The 18,496-nt window shown below is 40.4% G+C and overlaps 1 protein-coding gene across 8 annotated transcripts in view; it reads left to right on the top strand.

Moving 5' to 3' along the window:
• Window positions 1-18,496, top strand: part of LOC130148136 (dual specificity calcium/calmodulin-dependent 3',5'-cyclic nucleotide phosphodiesterase 1C-like) — a 371,754-nt gene that overhangs the window by 198,847 nt on the left and 154,411 nt on the right. The window contains exon 3 of one of the 8 annotated variants that reach the window (XM_056336359.1): window positions 9,706-9,768. The exons of the other annotated variants lie outside the window; for them this stretch is intronic. The gene's annotated coding sequence lies outside the window, so the exon portion shown is untranslated. The remainder of the gene's footprint in view (window positions 1-9,705; window positions 9,769-18,496) is intronic. 8 annotated transcript variants of the gene reach the window in all.

Raw genomic sequence — 18,496 nt, forward strand, 5'->3', positions numbered from 1 at the left:
TAATCTGGTTTTATTTCCTGAGAATAAGTGTTAACTGTTAACACAAATGTTGAGGCATCTGTTTCCAGTCCTTCTTTCCCAGCTGCCATTTCCCATTCCCTTGTTCCTTCTCATCCCTCTTTCTTAACTGTATGTCAATTTTTCTAATCCACACCATAAGGAAGACAGGTGTTAGTCTTGACTCTTTGTATCCCACTGGTCTTCCCTAACACACACTATACACAGCAGCACAGAGTATTGTCTGTCAAAAAGCTTTCCCTCCAAGGGAAACCTCAAGAAACAAGTGGGAAATGCTAAGATTTGGGATCCCACTGGCACTTGCTGCTCCTAGGCTATATCTCTCTACCCTTCAGTTGAGCGTCACAAGTTCCTGGGCAATAAAACACCAAAAGGAAGAAAACAAAATAACTTCAAATGGATATTTTTTTTTAACTGAATGCTAAATTGCATCTGCTCAAACCAATAATCCCAACAGCTGCTAATGAGTTGACCACTCTGAACTGACACTTCAAGTAGCAGATAGGTAGTCCATTGATTTTTCCCATCAGGCATTTATAATGTATGAGCTATAGCAACTTCCAGGCAATTTTCAGTGTGCTGGGTAATTACAAAAAGTTGGTCATTTAAATTACCCTAAGATGCAGCATTTCCATGACTAATTCAGAACTCCTGTGTCTTAGCTGTGTCTCGAATTCAATTTGAATTGATAATGAGTTGTTTTAATCCCTCTCTTTGATTTAGCAGTCAGACCAAAGGACAACATTTTTTTTTTGGGGGGGGGGGGGGGGGGTAAGGAGAAGAGAGAGAGAGAAAAAGAAAAAAAAATTGTTAGTGACTGACATTATTTTGGCAGTTAATATGGGAATGAGCTTTTACCTGGGGACCTCCTTTGAGGGAAGGCAATATAAATGAAGTCCTGTATAAGCTTCTGCCTTTCAAAATCTCTTGCTTCCTAAATGTGTGTACCCCTTGCAAATGATGAAGAGGGAATCCAAAGGCGTTTTGTTAAAAATCTATCAAATGTAAATGATAAGGCATCCTTGCTGAGATAATTTGCCCCAGGAGAGAATCAGCTATCTCCTGGTGGTGTGACTTTTTCTCAAAAGCAATTTCTCACTTTTAATGTGGATTACACTGGAGCCACTAAGAAGTCTTATCAAAGCTGGGAAAGCTATAAACCCTCTTTCCACATTGCCACATCAGAGTCTCTCTGTTTGATTTCTACTGATTAAACTCTGTGTTTCCTTTAGCATGTTCTCAATAAACTATCCAAGCATTATGAATAATTAATGATTTTTCCCCCAACAAATGCATTTAGTTTGCCCTGTTCCCCTGCCTATTGTGAGATGATAACTTGGGGCTGGAATTTAACTTTAATTAGATGACAGGTGAAGAATCCTCCAGATCTTTATGCCATGTCTACAGGTGCACTGCATGCTGGGCCAAAGGATTTATTGCACATTTAAGGTGAAAACATTTATGAGAGTCTTTTGTGAAAACGTTGGCAGATCCTTACTGAGTGCCATACCATCTCCACGGGCACAAGGGAGCACAATCAGTAATGTATTTTGATAGCCTGGCTTCCAAGTGTTAACACCAAAAATGGAAAATAAGCCTTAAGTAGAAGCAAAGGACTCGGGCTTCCTTTATGTATGCGTTAGTTTAAAAAGGAATTGCACATTAATATACTTAATATGTGTTTCAATGAGCATCACCACAGAGAAAATCAAGAAGTAATTTACTGTAGTTTTTGGCTGATGTATCTCCTTCCCTCGTTCCCATCCATCTATTGATGAGTCGGAAGAGATGCAGACATTGCTAAAGAATTTCATGTGTACTTTTCAGGGTTTGAATTAATTTTATGTTCCAGTGGATGATGATGTTAGATTTTATTCATGCAGAAGAATTGTTCTGCTGCTGGGGATGAGATTCCCAAGTAGAAACATCCAGTTGTTTCATACCTACTTGCACGTGCTGTGCTTCACAAGGGCTTTTTAAAGTATTCAAGATATTGATGTTGTGGGTTTATTGTTTAACACTACTCAGAGATACTAATGTGCCTGATTGCATGGATGTATGAGCAAGTACATGCGTGACGGGTACATTAGATGTGTCCAGCTTACTAAGACTGATCCCAAGCTCTTAAGAATAAATATTGGCATGACTGTTTCCAAAGATGTGTGGTGGGGGTTTTGTGTTATGTTAATTTTAAGGTTTTTTTCTCAGCCAGATTTTGGGAACAGTTATAGCGGAGAAGTGTTTTGTTTTCTCACAAGCTGTAGGGGCAGGACTTTGGACATCTGGGCCTCCAATGCCTGGTCAGAAAACTTTTTATCAGGTTTGTGTTTTTATCAGTACAGCTGCTCATTCCTAATCTTTATTCTGATTCATAGAGTACTTAAACCCTTGTTCCTCCTCGGCTAGCTACAACCATACCTTTGGAGAGAAGAAATAACAAATGTCTGAACGTAATAGAAGTGCTATAGTTAAGTCATGATTTATTTCTGAGGTTATTACTCTTAACGTGTACAAGTATATTATTTCTGCACTCCTGTGCGACACACTGAGATTTAGTGGTGCATGTAATTAAGGTTCATAGCTTTGGAACCTTAGCTTGTTTAATTATTGTTTTGATTGGGACCAGCTATTTTTAAAAGGGGGAAAAAATATTTCTGTTCTCGTTGCCAGAAACAATGCATCATGCAGCGCAGAAAGCACTCTCTGGACTTGCTGATCAGTGATACACGGTTATTCTAGGCTCGTAGACCATTGTCTTATTGGGTTACTTTTCAGAGTCTGGGTTGTTAATAGTAATGAATGGATAGGGTGGAAGTGGTTCTTTTCTTGGGTTCTTGCTTGTTCTTCCTGGGAAAATTCACAGCAGGTAGCACTTTTTTTTTTTTTTTTTTTTTTTTACTAAAAAAAGAGTAAAATTAAAAAAAAACAAAAAGTGAGAGATGCTGACATCATTTCAAGTGAACCAGTTCTGTACTGGAATCTACTTATTCTGAATTCTTAGTCTGCTAAAAGATGGTTTTAAATGCTAAAGATTTTTTTTCCCCTGTTCCTATCAAAACAGATACTACTATAACTGAGTTCCACATGAGCTGGTAATTTCCCTATTGAAGGTTTTCTTTCCAGCTACCTAATAACATCCTAACAAATTCTAGCGGTACTTAGTGATTACTAAGGACTTCTCCGTGTTTTTTTCTGGAAGTCAAGACAGGAATACTTATCCACTGCCCACTGCAGGAGCTGGTGGGATCTGCACCCCAGAACAGCAATGGTTCTGTGATTTACGTCTCATGGTTTTGTGAAATAATTTATTGGCACTGGAGCATCTGGTTAAGCCCCTCCAAAATGAAACATTGATTCTCATGAGAATGCTCAAGGAATGAGCAGGCACAGAGACTAAGCTACTGTCCAGCCACTGCTGAACTGTGCTCGTGTAGGTTATGATTACAGCATAGTGATGAAATAAAAATTTGGACTATGAGTGCTGACTGTGTTGCATATGGATCAATAAGTGAGTCTGATTTCTTAGGTAGCCAATCCAACACCTTTTGCCAGGAGTAGATTTGCTTAGAAGGAAAATGCAAGACTGTCATAAAAATATGTTGTTCACGCTCTGAAAAGCAATCAGCTTTTGCTGCTTTTTCTTTAGACTGGCTAAGCCATAGGAATGGTTGCACTTCAGCTTTCTTACAGATTGCAGTTGCGATGTTTATTTTTTTTTTTTTTCTTCCCCTGGCAATACTGTGAATGATTTCAGATTGTGATGACAAATGCTCCTTCTGGGAGTTTTTGCACTAAATAAACAATGGCAGCAACTTGCTGTATTTTATGTTATACCTTCAATTTTAATGACTCAGGAGGCACGAATAGCTTGAGCACCGATCTGTTTACCGACGCAGCTTAAAGACACCAAGGACTGAAGTGACAGTAGGTATCATTAATCAGCAACCTTGTTGCTATCTCAAGCAATGCTGCGTTTTGACGGCTGCTTTAAAGAGAACTGTAAAAGCTGGAGCAGATTAATTAATCTTCAGTCCTGTCCTAAAGCTTGCCAAGATGAGGGGCTGGAAGGCTGGCAAGCACCGCAGCTTCCAGAGGTGAGAGCTTTATCCCCAGAGGCTGAAGGACTCTGCCCTCAGCATGCAGGGCAGTTGCCCGGAGGAGGGCAATGCTGGAGATCAGTGTCAGGGTCCAGAAGGATTGTCAGGGCTACCTCACGTTGCATACCTGAAAGTGGTGAATATCAGTGTGGGGATACAAGGATGCATGGGATGGATGCATCTGTCCTGTTTTTAAACTGAGATGTAAATTAGCTGGAGGCCCCAACAGTTTCCAGCAGAGGAAAATCCTAAATACCTGAAGGCTTTGACTCTTTTGGGACCAAACCTGGAGCAGTTTGGTGATGGCAGAAACAGCCTCTCCCAAATCTCGAGACTTTTTGTATGACCATTCCAAGTGTATTTGACTTAGTTCAGTTTCATTTCACCCCAGTTCTCAGCTGGATGATCTGAACACTGGGAGTGCAGTGTCCCAGTTATTTTGTCTGTGGGACCCTATTGGCAGGCTGATGCTATGCTTTTTATCAGTGTCCTTCAGAAACTGAGAGACCAGTAGCAATAAACATCAACTCTCACCTTTCTATCTCTAGAAAGCAATGTTCAGCCTTGACTTATCAGCATAGCCTTGACACTGTGCTCTCATGTGAATTCAGAACTGAAACATCTTGGAAGGGAAATATCATTAAAGCTGGATTTGCCTCATCATCGCTTGTCCAGTAACCTTCACTTGGGAGGAATTTAAAGAACAGATGTACAGATATTTCTGAATTGCACCTTCATTTTCATCTAATGCTTTAATTAATACTAACACATTAATAAAAGGTGTGCAGTGGTTGGACTTGGAGACAGGGCTTCTGTCTCAGGTGGTTTGGGGCCAATTCAGGATAGTTAAAAAAAAATGACAGAAGGTGGTATGGAATCTCACAGGTGTTTGAAACCTGCAGGCAGATTGTCACATCACTAGCAAAAGCATTTTCCTTTGCCATGTGCAGCTGGAAAGTTGTGAGTTGCTCTTATTAATCCAGTGATGGAAACGTGGATGGCTCTGAGAAACCTCACACACTACAGATCTGCACATAGAGAAGTTTGGCTGTAAAAAGTGTAGGTGGAAGAAAAGATGACAAATTTCTTCAGCCTCTGCATCTGAAAGGTGTTAGAAGTTGAGAGAGAAGCAGAAGCAGGAATAATGCAAGATAAATCATATTAAACTGCCTTGTTTTCTAGCATAACACTTCAATAGGGCTGTGGTTAACATCTGGATTGCCATATATTGAGAGGGGATGAGGGACTTACTCGGTGAATCAGCTGGTAAAGTTCCATGTGCTGAAGAAAATGGGGTAGAGTAACATAAACAAACACATGGCTGGCTTTTTGGGATGCAGACTTTGTGATGTCTGCATATATGTAACTGCCTAGTCTTAATTTGGAAAACTGTTTCATTATAAAAGCAGACTTTACAGCATTCACCTGCTTATTCTTCCAGCTGTTTGTTGAAAGGATGTAATTAAAGCGAATGTTTCTTCAAAGCATCATATGCACGTTGATGCAGCAAAACCTTTCAATCTGAATTGGGAATGTGCTACACAGGCATCAAGTTTTATGAGCATATGATGGGTTTGTCTCTGGAAGGATTTCAGCTTGAGGAACAGATGTAGAACATTTAAGGAAAGCATGAACTCAACAGAAAACAAAAAAATGTAATATTTTCACTTTGAACTAAAATGATTGATGTTTAGAAATCACAGGCATTTTCAGTGGATTAATAAATGACATCTGTATTTTGGTAAGGAATACCCAGAGATGTCTTTCAATTGCTGCTAATTTTTTATCAAAGTAAACCAGAAAGACACCAAATGAAGTTAGTTTAACTATACTGTCAGGCAATACTCTTCCATAAGAAGGATGTCTAATATTTTGAATAAGAGGGCACCTGAACAGCCATAACTATGTAATACAGCTTTTAATAAAGCTGTGTTTCTGTTCAGCAGTGTTTCCCCATCCGAGGATTATTTCTCTTGAATGAATATAGGTTACTAGCGTTCTGAAATGGAGTTGGAGCTCAGGTCACTGAAAAGTAGAAAGCTTGTTATTTGGTCAGAAAAGTAGGTATCACAGTTATTAGGTGTTGGTTGTCTCTCAGATCTGAAGAAGGATTTGCAAGTCTGGAAGTGTGTCTTCCAGCTCTGTCAGTTAAACTCCCACAGATTTAATCTCAGAGGCCTTAACTGCTGGCACGTAGCCATCCTGTGTTGTTTCACAAACCCACATGGCCTCTGGCTCCAAAAGGGCATGGGTCTTCCTTATGTCTTGTGTGCCAACCTACTGCAGATGCTTTGGATGCTGAGGGCTCTTCAAATGTCCTGATACAGGTTTGTTTAGGTGACTGATTGTCACCCTTGTCTCTGTGTAAATTCAGGCTGAAATACAGTTGCAAGTTGGGTTTTGCTGAACAATCAAACTTCTAGACGCTATAGAGAGGTCAGTATCAGGACAAATGTTTTCCTGCTACTGTAGTATCAAATTTATACATAATATTGGAATACTAATAGGAGATGTGGTCTGTGTGTGAATACATATTTGTAGGCAAAGAAGGGGAGGAGGAAATGAGTGGGCAGTGCTTGGAAAACGAGGGTGGATTATAGGGCTGTTGAGCTTTTTTGCATGATACAAAAGGGCATGGACCTGTTGGAGGAGCAAGTCCAGAGGAGAGCCATGAAGATGGTAGAGGATTGGAGCACCTCTCCTGTGAAAACAGGTTGAGAGAGTTGGGATTGTTCAGCCCAGAGAAGAGAAGGCTCTGGGGAGACCTACTGCAGCCTTGCAGCACCCAAAGGGGGCCTACAGGAAAGCTGGAAGTGGGTTTTTTACAAGGGCATGTAGAGATGGGACAAGGGATAATGGATTGAAACTGAAAGAGGGTAGATTTAAATTAGATATCAGGAAGAAGTTCCATACTGTGAGGGCGGTGAGACACTGGAACAGGTTGTCCAGAGAAGCTGTGGGTGCCCCATCCCTGGCAGTGTTCAAGGCCAGGCTGGATGGAGCTCAGAGCAACCTGGTCTAGTGGAAGGTGTCCCTGCCTATGGCAGGGGGTCAGAACTGGGTGATCTTTATGGTTCCTTCCAACCCAAACCATTCACTGATTCTATGAAAAGTAGTACAGGTTGCAGTCAAGGCTGCTAAGTGGTTGATAGGAGATCAGTTTGATGTCTTAACGTGGTTTTCCCAAAGATATCCATATTACACAAGCAGTACCAAGCTATGATGCCAAGGCTAGGTGACAGAAAGATCAGTTTGATGCATCATGTACCTTGTCTTAGTAGGTGTGTTTAAAAGTCTTTAAGAGTACTCTCCGGTGCAAGGAGAAACACAGAATTCTTTTTGCTGACTGACACATAGAGACTCAATGTGCACTGTCTGCTCCAATGTTTTAAAACTTGTTAGCTAGTACATATATTTTCATTCTGTTATTTGAAAACCATTTTATCTCAAAATACATACAGCATTACTGTCTGTTTTCAGCCTATGTTGGACATGGATTTCAACACTGGGCTCTTCCAAGCTAGTGTGAGGAGGGACTGGCACAAAATTTTCTGGTAAAGGCAAGAAACTTTCATCTCCAAGAATACCTCTTAGGCAATTATAGCAGCCACCATAGTCTCACAAAGAGAAAGAATGACCAAGCAAATAAGTCAATGTTGATTAAACACCATTCTGGCTAGGAGTGGTTAATTTTTAAAAGCTGATGTTTTTGAAGCAGAGCTTTTAGTAAGAGAGCTGTACAGCAGATAATTGCTCAGGTCTAAATGCAGCTCTCACGTGGCGGTTTCCTCACACACCAAGCGTGTACGTGGTGAGAAGGCTTCCAGGGGATCATCTTCTCAGAAACATTCTCACTACACATTTACGGTCATTGGTGAAAGTAATGGTTGTGACTGAAGATACCATAAAGCTGTTTTGCCTCCTGCCCTTCAAGTAAGTTAACTGTCTCCCTTCATACTGACTGTTTCTAAGCCATGCTAAAGCACGCTTTGTAGACAGCACACAGCCTGTTTTGTAGTGTGCGGACATGGCTCGGTGACTACTCAAAACCTCTAACTGATTAAAATTATCTTTGGTGAGAAATGGAAGAAACCCATGCCAAGACTGTGTCCTGTGCAACATTTCTCCCCTCCCTGTGAATACTTGCTCTTGCATGGGACTGCAGCACCTCATTCTGTCACTTACTAAGAACAGTGATGACGTATTATTTTTTGCAGTACAGAGAGATAAAATAATCTCATTGTGGTAAGTTAGCTTGAATTGTCACTTCACGTTACCATTCCCGAGACATTTGTTCAGTGTCTGTTTACTGTCTGGGTCTTATCAACACTTCCCAAGCTGTACTGTTTGGAAACCTTAGGCTTGAAACTTTGCCAGTACTGCTGAATAGTTCCAGTAATATAGTTTTTTTTTATTACCTGCTTTTGGAGTTAACATATGCCATAGGCCACGTGGAGAGTCTTACAAAGACTCAGTGGTATGATGCTGGTATGCTATCCAAAGGACACAGCTGTAATAAAAGGGGAAAAACAACCTAGGCAGCTGAGTAGATTATCAAACGGGGTGACTGTATAGGTCTTCAAAGGATCAAATAGCTCATTAAGTTAAACTTAGTGTCCTGAATGGAAATATGTACTTGTTTTAAAGCTGCACTGATTCTGTTTTTCAAATAGGAATGTTATCATACAGTGTGAATCATCGCAGAGAATAATAAGCTACAGACCTTGCAGAAGGGAAGTTGTGTTTGCCCTTTCTGGAAAAAAACATTTGCAAGGAAGTATTGTGGTTTAGGTAGCATGACCTTGCCTAAAAGTCGTATTTCCCCTTTACTTTGTTTGATATGTTTAACATTCCGGCCCTCCTGTTTGTTAGTTTGGGGATAATCAGCAGCAGGCTTGCAGATCCGTGGGAGCTTTTTCTAATGACCTGAGGTTCACTTTTTGTGTTAGTTGTCTAAATCTTAGCTAAACAGTTTGTTAGATTTGATAGTTCACTTATCACCACTAATTTTTCTTTCTTTTTAATCTTTCTTCATCTCATATTTAAAATATTTGAATGCCCTGTATCTCCTGCTAATCGAGTAAGTTGTCAAAAACCTGGTCTGCTGGTTGTTTTCCACTGACTTGCCTGTTATATTATAAATGAATGTTATGTAACAAATAAATTAGAGGGGAAATATTTTCTTGTTTGGCACTTCTCGGATTATGAAACAATGTTTACTTTGCTTGAAATACTGAATCCATTCCAGGCACGAATCAAACTCGGAAAGGTATTATTTATGGAAAGAAATAGTAGACTTCCTTTGTATTTCAAAGAAGGATTTTCAAAATGTTAAGGGTCATCAGTTAAACCGTCACTGAAACCTCACAAGGGGCTTAAAAGACTTTGTTCGTTTCTTCCCCTGCACAAGTGCACAAGGACATCTAACAGTCCGCATTCAACTCGGTGAGAGTTACATCTGGTGTCTTGAAAAGCACAACATAAGCTGATCTAGCCTTTATAAAAGCATTTGGGATTCAGGCTTTTTTCTCACCCTACAGAAAGGTACTGTGATAAATGTTGGAGAGCTGACGGACTTTCTTTATTTCAGGAGCTTGTTATGGGAAACAGTCATCACGTTTGAGCGACTCCACAGTCTGGTAATTCACGTATGGTCAGTCACTGTGTGCATGGGGGGGGGTTGGGTGGAGTGGAACAGGGCAGGCGAAGGCAGGATGGCAGAAGTTTTCCTTAGGTTTTTAACAAGACCCTGTTTATGTGCCTTTGCAGAGAAAGAGATGAATAGGCAGAGTGAAACTCTGGATCTTCTAAACAAAGAATTCCACTTATTTCACTTTGAGCAGCGTTTCCCATTTAGGCTTTTGAGCTGATAGCTAAATGCCTAATTCACGTTAAACGTGTGCAACCAGCTCTGAGGCTAGGCTTTTGGAGACTGGAGGTCTCTTCTCCTCCCGGCCCCCACCTCCCATAGGCTATAATTAGGATGGGATAGGATGATTGTAAGGACACAAACTCCCATACCATGTACATGACAACCCAAATGCCAAGATTCTCAGTCAGAAGAATTGTATCTTAGGCCCTCATTCTAGCCTCATGCTGGATCCTGGTTGCAAATAAACCTTCAGATAAAAGAATATTTTACACCTGAATCTTTAAACAGAGGTGCAACTGAAGGCTGGGGTGCTGAGGTGTGGAGATGGACCTGGAGGTGGGGCAAAGATGGGACACTACCATCACAGCCTGTCTGTCTTAAAAATACTGGTTTTGCTTATTCTCACACTCTCAACTTTTCTGTGCACAGCCTGCCTCGCACTTTAGGTGTCGCCTGCTCTTACTGTTTTCAGTTAACTGAGGATATGGACTGAGTTAGTTATCACAGAGGTAATTGCTGAAAGGTGGAATGGCTTTCAGGGTGGAGTTATATGCAACATTATTAGTGGCATATAACTAATACAAGTGTTTGAGATTAAACCATGGCACAAATCCTGGGTTAGGTAAGTAACATGAACAATCCCCACCCAGAAGAGAATTAACAGTCTAAACAAGACAGGTCTAAAACAGCAAGTCACACTGGAAAACCCTGAGGAATAAACGAGAAGAATTGGAAGAATTATTGCTTGCCATGCACTTGCTACGAGTTCACTTACAGTCCGTTTAGTAGTATTTAGGGACAGTTGTTTCCACTATAGTGTTTGGCTTTAAGTGCTTAGTTGATTTTGGTAACAGGTCTTGTTAACGGTGGAATTCATCTTGCTTAATTGTATTTGTCTGACAAGGGGAGATTAGTGGAAGGTGGCTCTTCTGCAAGCAACTGTAGAGGGAGCTTAAGGAGAAAACCTTGGAGAAAAGAGTTTAGATGGCCAGTGTTAGGTGATGTGACTCCAGCCCTACTTAGTTCTACAGGCACATATACTTATATATATATATATATATAAAAATATAAATAAACCAACACAGGCTGTGGGATCAAGACTATGAACCTGAGCCTTATATCTCATAAAGTATGTTGTACGTTTATTAGGGAACATTTTTGTGGAATAACTAAAGTGTAGGAGTATTATCCTAGTTTTGTTAATGGTAGATTTTTTTGGAGTTTACTTTTGTGCTTATTTGTCTTAAATATAAGCCTCTTTAACACTTCTGTCTCACGTAAATGCATGTAATTTTTACTAAAAAGGAAAAAAGTCTGTAATTGAATGCACATGGGTAAATTTATCTACCTCCGACTACCACCTTTTCCTTGCAGACAGATTTGTGATTGCCACTGAATTAGAGGATTTTTGTCCCGTCTGCGTCCCTCAGATTGGAAGGGACCTCAGAAGGTCCTTACTCCAATCTCCTGCTCAAGACAGGCTCAATGATGAGCTCAGACCAGGTTGCTTGGGGATGTATCCAGGTGGGTCTGTAAAATCTCCAAGGATGGATCCTGTGCAAACCCTCTGTTCTGCCTGGGAAAGGGAGAAAAAGTTCTTCACCCCTGGCTGGCCCTCTAGTGCTCAAATCAAGGCGTTGTTCTTACCACCACCCAGGAATATCCTGGATGTCCTGAGTCTGGCCACCTTGCCATTGAGCTGCTCCTTCAAGACAGAAGGCCAACCCTGCTCTTTGTTTTCCCTGCCTACCTTCCCTGAAGAATGGGCATACCGGTCCATCCCAGCGTGCCAGCTGTGCAAGCCATCCTACCGTGGCTGTTGCTCCAACCATGCTGCAGTTCTGTGCCTGCCTGTGGAGTTTTAGTTCCTCTTGTTTGTTTAGGATGCTCACGTGGATGAGCAGTGGTGGGTAATAATCAGAGGGCTGGAAAAGGCTCAGCAATTTCTTTATCACATCCCAGATAACCAAAAAACCTGAGACAAACAGGAAAAACCAACAGAAGGATACCTCTCCCCCTTGCAGGAAGGAGTCCTACAGCTATCATGCCCATTTTCTTCTTTATACAGACACTTGATTGAGGCTTAGCTGGCTTTGATGCCTTCCCTGATGCAAGGTGACCTTTCTTCTCTGTTTCCTGGACTAGAAGTGGAGAAGCAGCCCCAGATGTCTTGCTAGAAATGAGAAATTTCCGTCTTCCCCCATCCTGGAAGTTTGGATCCCTTGAGGATAGTCTCTAGATTTCCCTCCCACCTTGCAATGCAGGTCTTGGCTTTCAGCTCTGCTGGGTCTCTGTGAAGGCTGTTCATCCTCCCTGATGGTGTGCATAATTACCTCTTCTCACATCTCCTTCACCTGGCAACTTAGTGCCACAGCATACTTCCCACAGGGGAGGAAACCACTGTTCCCAGCCTCAGGGAGGGTCACCAGCCAATTCCTGCAGCCTGAGACCTGAACAGCAGCATCCTTGCTCCACAGTGCTGTTTGGGTCAAAGCCCCTGATATGCCAAAGCCGTTTGCTCCAGCCGGTGTTGGAGACCACAGTGCACATCACCACCGTTAGTGTGCAGTCCCCAGCAGAGGTTCTGGGCTCCTTCACCCTCCTGCTGCAACAGCTACTGGGACACTGTTATTTGCCTGTTGGTCATGTAGCTCCTGCCAAGCAGCGGCTGCAGTAGGTGCTTAGCAGTCTTTGATCAGCAGTGTGCTGTAGACAAAAGTTACGGGTACTCCCAAGTCAGAAAGCTGCCAAGGAAGGCTGACGGTTGGAGCTGGTGGAAAGCAAAAGCAGACTGCAGAAGTTAACCCTCAACAACAGCAACAAGTCACCAGATGTTTCCTGAGGAGTTTTGCTGAAGTAGTCTGGAAATTGCTACAGGACTGTTAGCTGCCTCTCTGCACATTTGCAAATACTCCGTTCTCTTCTATCCTTGAAACTCTCTTGAATTAAAAAATAAGTAGCTAAATAGTGGTATCTCTTAAAAAAAACCCTCCTATTCTTGATGCTTATATCAAAAGCTATTTATAATGAGCTATACTGCATTATCACTGACAAGTACTGAAGTGATGATACAGTTTTGTGAGTACTGTATCTCAAGATGATGGATGCAAATGGGAAGTGTGCATGTCATGCTCATGGTAGGTTATTTTCACATTCCATATGCGAGACCTTGATTCTCCAACTGCACTGAGCAATGGAGTCTCTTAATAGCCTTTGGCTTGACCAATTGGGACTTTCAGCTTTGGTCCATTACAGTTTTTGCTGCATTTAATCTGTTTTAATATTATTTACCTGTGGTTGCTCCTGTGGTGTTACAAATGTGAACAGATACTGCAGTGTGCAGCACTTCTCAGTGTCTGCCTTTAGCAGGAAGGAGTGGATCTGATGTATTCCATGTTCACAGAATTTTCTTCAAAATTTAGCAAATCATGGAGAGGCAGACTGCCCGTGCTCATTAGAATTAACATCCTTATATTGCTATTAGACATCTGTTGTGCAAGAGACTTACGGCATATTTTGAGTTTCAAGTGCATCACATTCTAGGATAGTTAGATACTTTCCTACTCCTGAAGTCTTGTAAATGCCGTTATTAATACCCTTACAGTAACTCTGTGGTATGTGTGAATGCTTGTTTATCTTTTTGCAGTACTCTGCCACCATTCAGAACAACCTTGCAGCAGCAGCAGAAACAACACACAATGTTGTTTTCAAAACTTCCTCTCACTTCAGCTACAACCTATTTCTAGTTTATCACCTCTGACTAGATTGATGGAGTACCTGAAAATTTCTCTTAAATGATACAGACCTGTTCTCCAGAATCATATTGGATAAAATAGAACTTCTTCCAGGGGGATGGGGGGCGGGGAACGACTGGAGGGAATCTGGTTTATAACAGCCCTGTGAAGGGGGCAGAGGAAAGGTAAATTGGAGGATGCTGGGTGGGTGGTTAAGTTACTCAGCTGACATAGGAGAAAGTCAAACTCAAGCATCTGCACTAGGTTGCCATTTTGCTTTCACAACACATTGAAGAGAACTCAAGTTTCATTCCTTGTTGACTTTAGAAGTAAGCGTTTGAAGCCTTGATTTTTCTTTTTGTTTTTCTTTCATGAGTCACTATTCTTCTCAGTCCATGATCAGCGACTGAGCTTTTCTAGTTCTGATACAAAATGGATGCTTCATGTACATATCAGCCTGAGATACAGGCAATGAATATATTCCAGGTGTGCACAGTGCAGTGGCAAAAACAAAAAATAAAAAATGGAGGCAATAAGGATCAAACCCACCTGGATATCTACTTACACTGGCAGAAATAATGGAGTTGCTTTTTGAAAGACTTTTCCGAATCACTAACTAGCAAATTCTTTTTAATGGTGACTCTAGGCTTTCCCAGACACCTGCTATCAAGGATACATCGTGGTAGTGCCTGGCCAGGCTTTTGCCACATACTAATACCAATAAATGAGGTGAAATAGCCTTTTCAGATTGGCATTAGAGCCACATATATCTTGCGGGAATTATATGTTTTGCAAATAGTTTATAAGTTAAAGGCCTCTTAATTGGTGCCTTGCCTTTTGTCCCCTTTTGCACAGGAATGCTGACTCTGGACAGAATTCCTGGGAGGACAAGCTCTGCTTAGTGTGCAAAGGTATTCAGAAGGCAAATGGTAGTGGGACATAAAATTCAAAGGATGGAAAAGCACTTCTAGGAAATGATGGGCCTCCTTCCCTGTGAATATTGCCTTTCATAGTGAACTCTGTGATATAAAAAGTGGAGCAGACAGAAGAGGATTCCACAGCCTGGTGGCAAAAATGATGAGGCTTCTGCATGAGGAATGATTGGAAAGATAGAGAAAATTTTATTTAAAGATGAGATAAATCAGAGTGGATATTTTGGTGTTCTAGAAACAGCCACTGAGAGGGAGCAGACATTGGCTGTTTCCTGTAGCATAACGACCAGAGGGGAAGAAAGTAATTGAGAGGCAATTATTTCCATTTTATAAATAATTGTGTCTTATCAAGCTGTGTATTTGTAAGGCAAAACATTCATTAGAATTCAGTGATGCTTACGGCTTCTACAAAGAATGAGAATATTTGCAGCTAATTTATATATAAAAATAATTTTCAGAAGGCTATAAACTCAGTCCATCATCTTACTGATGGGTTTTGTAGTTCACTTCATGAGCAGGTTTTGCCACAAGTTGTAGACATGCTACTATCTGAAGGGCAAGATGTGCCAAGTGAGTGAGGCAGCTAAGTAGTTCAGCAGTCAAATACTCTTTTGAAATCTGAAGGAGCTGTAAGAAAGCCAAGCTAGTACAGAAGTGAATGAGAAACAAGATTATATTGTACCAATGTTAATTTTACATTAAGGTATCCAGAACTGCAGTGTGCGAATGCAGCCCTAGGGACTGTTAAAACCTTTTAAAGATGATGATGGAGATGCTATTATTATTCTGCACTTTTTTTTCCAAAGTATATTTTTTCTTTTTCCCTTTTCTTCTTCTTTTCTCTCTTTTCTATTTCTCTGTTAAAAACATTTTTTGCATTTTTTTCCTTTTAATATATAGAATGATTAGAGAAAATGAACTTTCCAAATATTGTGTAATTGTTTGTTGTCATTCAGATATGAATTTGATTCAGCTGAGTGATTTTTAAAGAACGTGTGTGTGAATTCTGATGTGAAATATACTTCTGTAGACTGATCTGAAAAATACTCTTTTTTCATTGGTGAAAGGGAGAAAAAGTGATGAGAAAAAAGGCTGGCAACTTGTTGAAAATCATAAGTGATGCTGCACTATTTTGATTTAATTGCAGTGCCTGCAAACTTTTTTCATTGAAACTTTTTAAAGAGAAAGTAGCAGTCTCAAGGAGTTGAATGCCTTGTGTATCGCAGTAGCTAATACTGGATGGCACAAGGGTGAAATGAAAAGAGAGTAGAGACCAAGGGAAGAAGAGGTTTTTAGGCAAGAAGAAAAGGAAAAGTGCATGTTTTTGAATGTTTAAACTCATTTTTCTAATGGGCAGCAGATTTCTGGAGGTCTCAGGTGAATTCCTTAGTTTGTGGTTGATTGGATCATATTGCAAAATGCTCTGAAATTTCAAATCTAGTCACTTTTTCTAGAAAACAACTGTAGAAGTCACTTGTTACATTTCTAATATGCTTTATCTTTGACTCAGGCTCCCTGGCACCTTAATACTTGTAGCCGTAACACTGTAGAGGGGGTTTCATGCAGAGTCAGACATTGTGCATCCGCAGCAGAATGGCAGAACCTGGCCCTTGTCTTTCACTAGAATGTACATTTCTTTCTGTTAAGAGTTTTGATGTGTGGTTTTGTAACGGGCTCATTGTGTCCAATCCAAATTATGTCACGACATAGACTTGGGGGAGAGAAAGATAACTGTTGTTTAACCTATTTTGGGGATAAACTGTCATTGGATGCTTGTAATCAGATTGCATTGGCTTTGAAAGGAGGCTTATGAAGAGGAATTTAGCACAGTGAATGGATAATGTGTATGCAGATGGTCTATTAATTACCTGCTTTGGCATGTATCAAATTGAAATATTTACCTGACAAACAGCCCCGATATGTTGGAGAGAGGTGACTACTAATTTAGGAGTCTTTAAGTGGTATTTTATTGTACTGATCTACATAGAATATCGTACGTAATTGCAATATTAATGGCCTGTGCAGTAACATGCAGAGTCTGGAGGGAGGGGTGGTGTATTTCATTGGACCAAAATGTGACAGAAAATTAAGAAGCCTTTAAACAAAGAAGCCTGCCTTCAGGTATGTATCTCTACACTACTCTATCTCTAACTCCATCTATCGCAGCTGCTAAAACATTACCTCCACAGTCTGGAGTAATAAGGTAATAGAGGAGCAGACCACTTCTTTTTGGTGTGGAAATAGTTACTAGGTAGAGCAGCAGAGGTCAGAGTTGCTGATTAATCTCTCCAGTTTGTGTTATTAACGTAGCAAATGTCACTCCTTATTCGTGTCACCTACTTGAGTCTGTCATGTCCTTTCATGCTGATGGTTCTGAGATCGTTTGACATGCAGCCTGCGATAGCATATGGGCAGCTGAAGGAACAGGCTGGGAAAACATTTCAGCCTTCTTTGAGGGACAGGGATTCTTTATCTCTAAACAGTGTTTATTTTTTCCATGATGGCCTGCACATTGTAGGGAACCCATCTAAATTAAGCTGTCGAGGGAAGGTCTGTGCACATTTGGAGGGCTGGGGTTTTCTGCTGGTAACTCCATGAAAAGCTTATCTGTCACCTATGAACTGAATGTCTTCTGCTGTCCTGGTCTCCTGAAAATTGGAGATGGATTGCGGCTAAGTAAACTCAATGTTTGCTTGTAGGAAATGACCTGCTGGGAGCCATGTGATGCAGATGTGTATGTGCTGTTTTCACTCTGCCACTCTTGAGAACTTGTCAGGCTAAGTCTGATTTTTATTTTTTTTCTCAAATGCTGAAATTTTTTGATAAGTTAACTTTTGAATGTTTCAAAAGAAAAAAAAGTTTAAAATGCTGGTGTTCGTGTATGTACTAGACTACATGAATTTGTGTGGGTTTTTTTTTAACTTCCATGCACTTTGTGAAAATAATTGGCAACTCCAAATTACAACTTTGGAGAAAATAAGAGATTGTTGGTGAGAGAAAGGGAAAAGGAAATATGTAAGTTTTCTTCTCTTAACTCCAGCTTTCCAGTTTGTCTCCAGTCTCCTTTTACAGCAGCATTAAAAAGTCTGTATGCCATAAATGTTGAACATTGTCCTAGGCAGAGCTTTTTTTAAAAAAAAAAAACAACAAAACTGAACAAACCTGAAAAAGTTTTATACAGAATGCAACACTTAATTTCTGTGATTTCCCTTTATGCCTACTTCTACCTTACTCTTACTTCCTATCTAAAAGGTAGAGTCTTCTACAAGTGTTACTGGATAAACAATCCAGCTATAATGAAGTTGCAGTGCCATCATTTCATTGCATTATTCGAAGGCCAATTGCTTAATGTACTTGAATTGGAACTTGCTGCAGGCATAGCAAGGAAGCAACTAAGTCTGTGATGAATGGCACTTACAGTTAAAATTGAATAGACTGATCTGGAAAGGTATATTGGCATTTGCTTTTTGCTTGAACTGCAGAATTGTTTCATGAAAAAAGAAAAGATTGAGAGGCTAATAACAATTGGCTTTTCTTTGCATAATATTGTCTTATCCCTGCTATACATTTTTGCCAATATCAGATTCACAGGACAAAAAGCTGACAGGCTCCTCAAAGCTCATTTGTGAAAATACCAAGCTTCGAGAATCTGAAATGAAGCTGGCATTAAAAGTTGCTAAATAAGCTTCTTTATTTTTTATATTATTGCAATATACCTTCTTGTCTTTACCCACTCTCTTTAGGGATTATGCACAGAGAATGCTTAGTTGCAAGATGTATTGGAAAATGAATATAGTTTATTTTCAGGGCACAGCTAAATAAAATATGCCATTTTCTGTGGGA

This window comes from Falco biarmicus, chromosome 4 (assembly GCF_023638135.1).
Source record: "Falco biarmicus isolate bFalBia1 chromosome 4, bFalBia1.pri, whole genome shotgun sequence".
Taxonomy (NCBI): domain Eukaryota; kingdom Metazoa; phylum Chordata; class Aves; order Falconiformes; family Falconidae; genus Falco; species Falco biarmicus.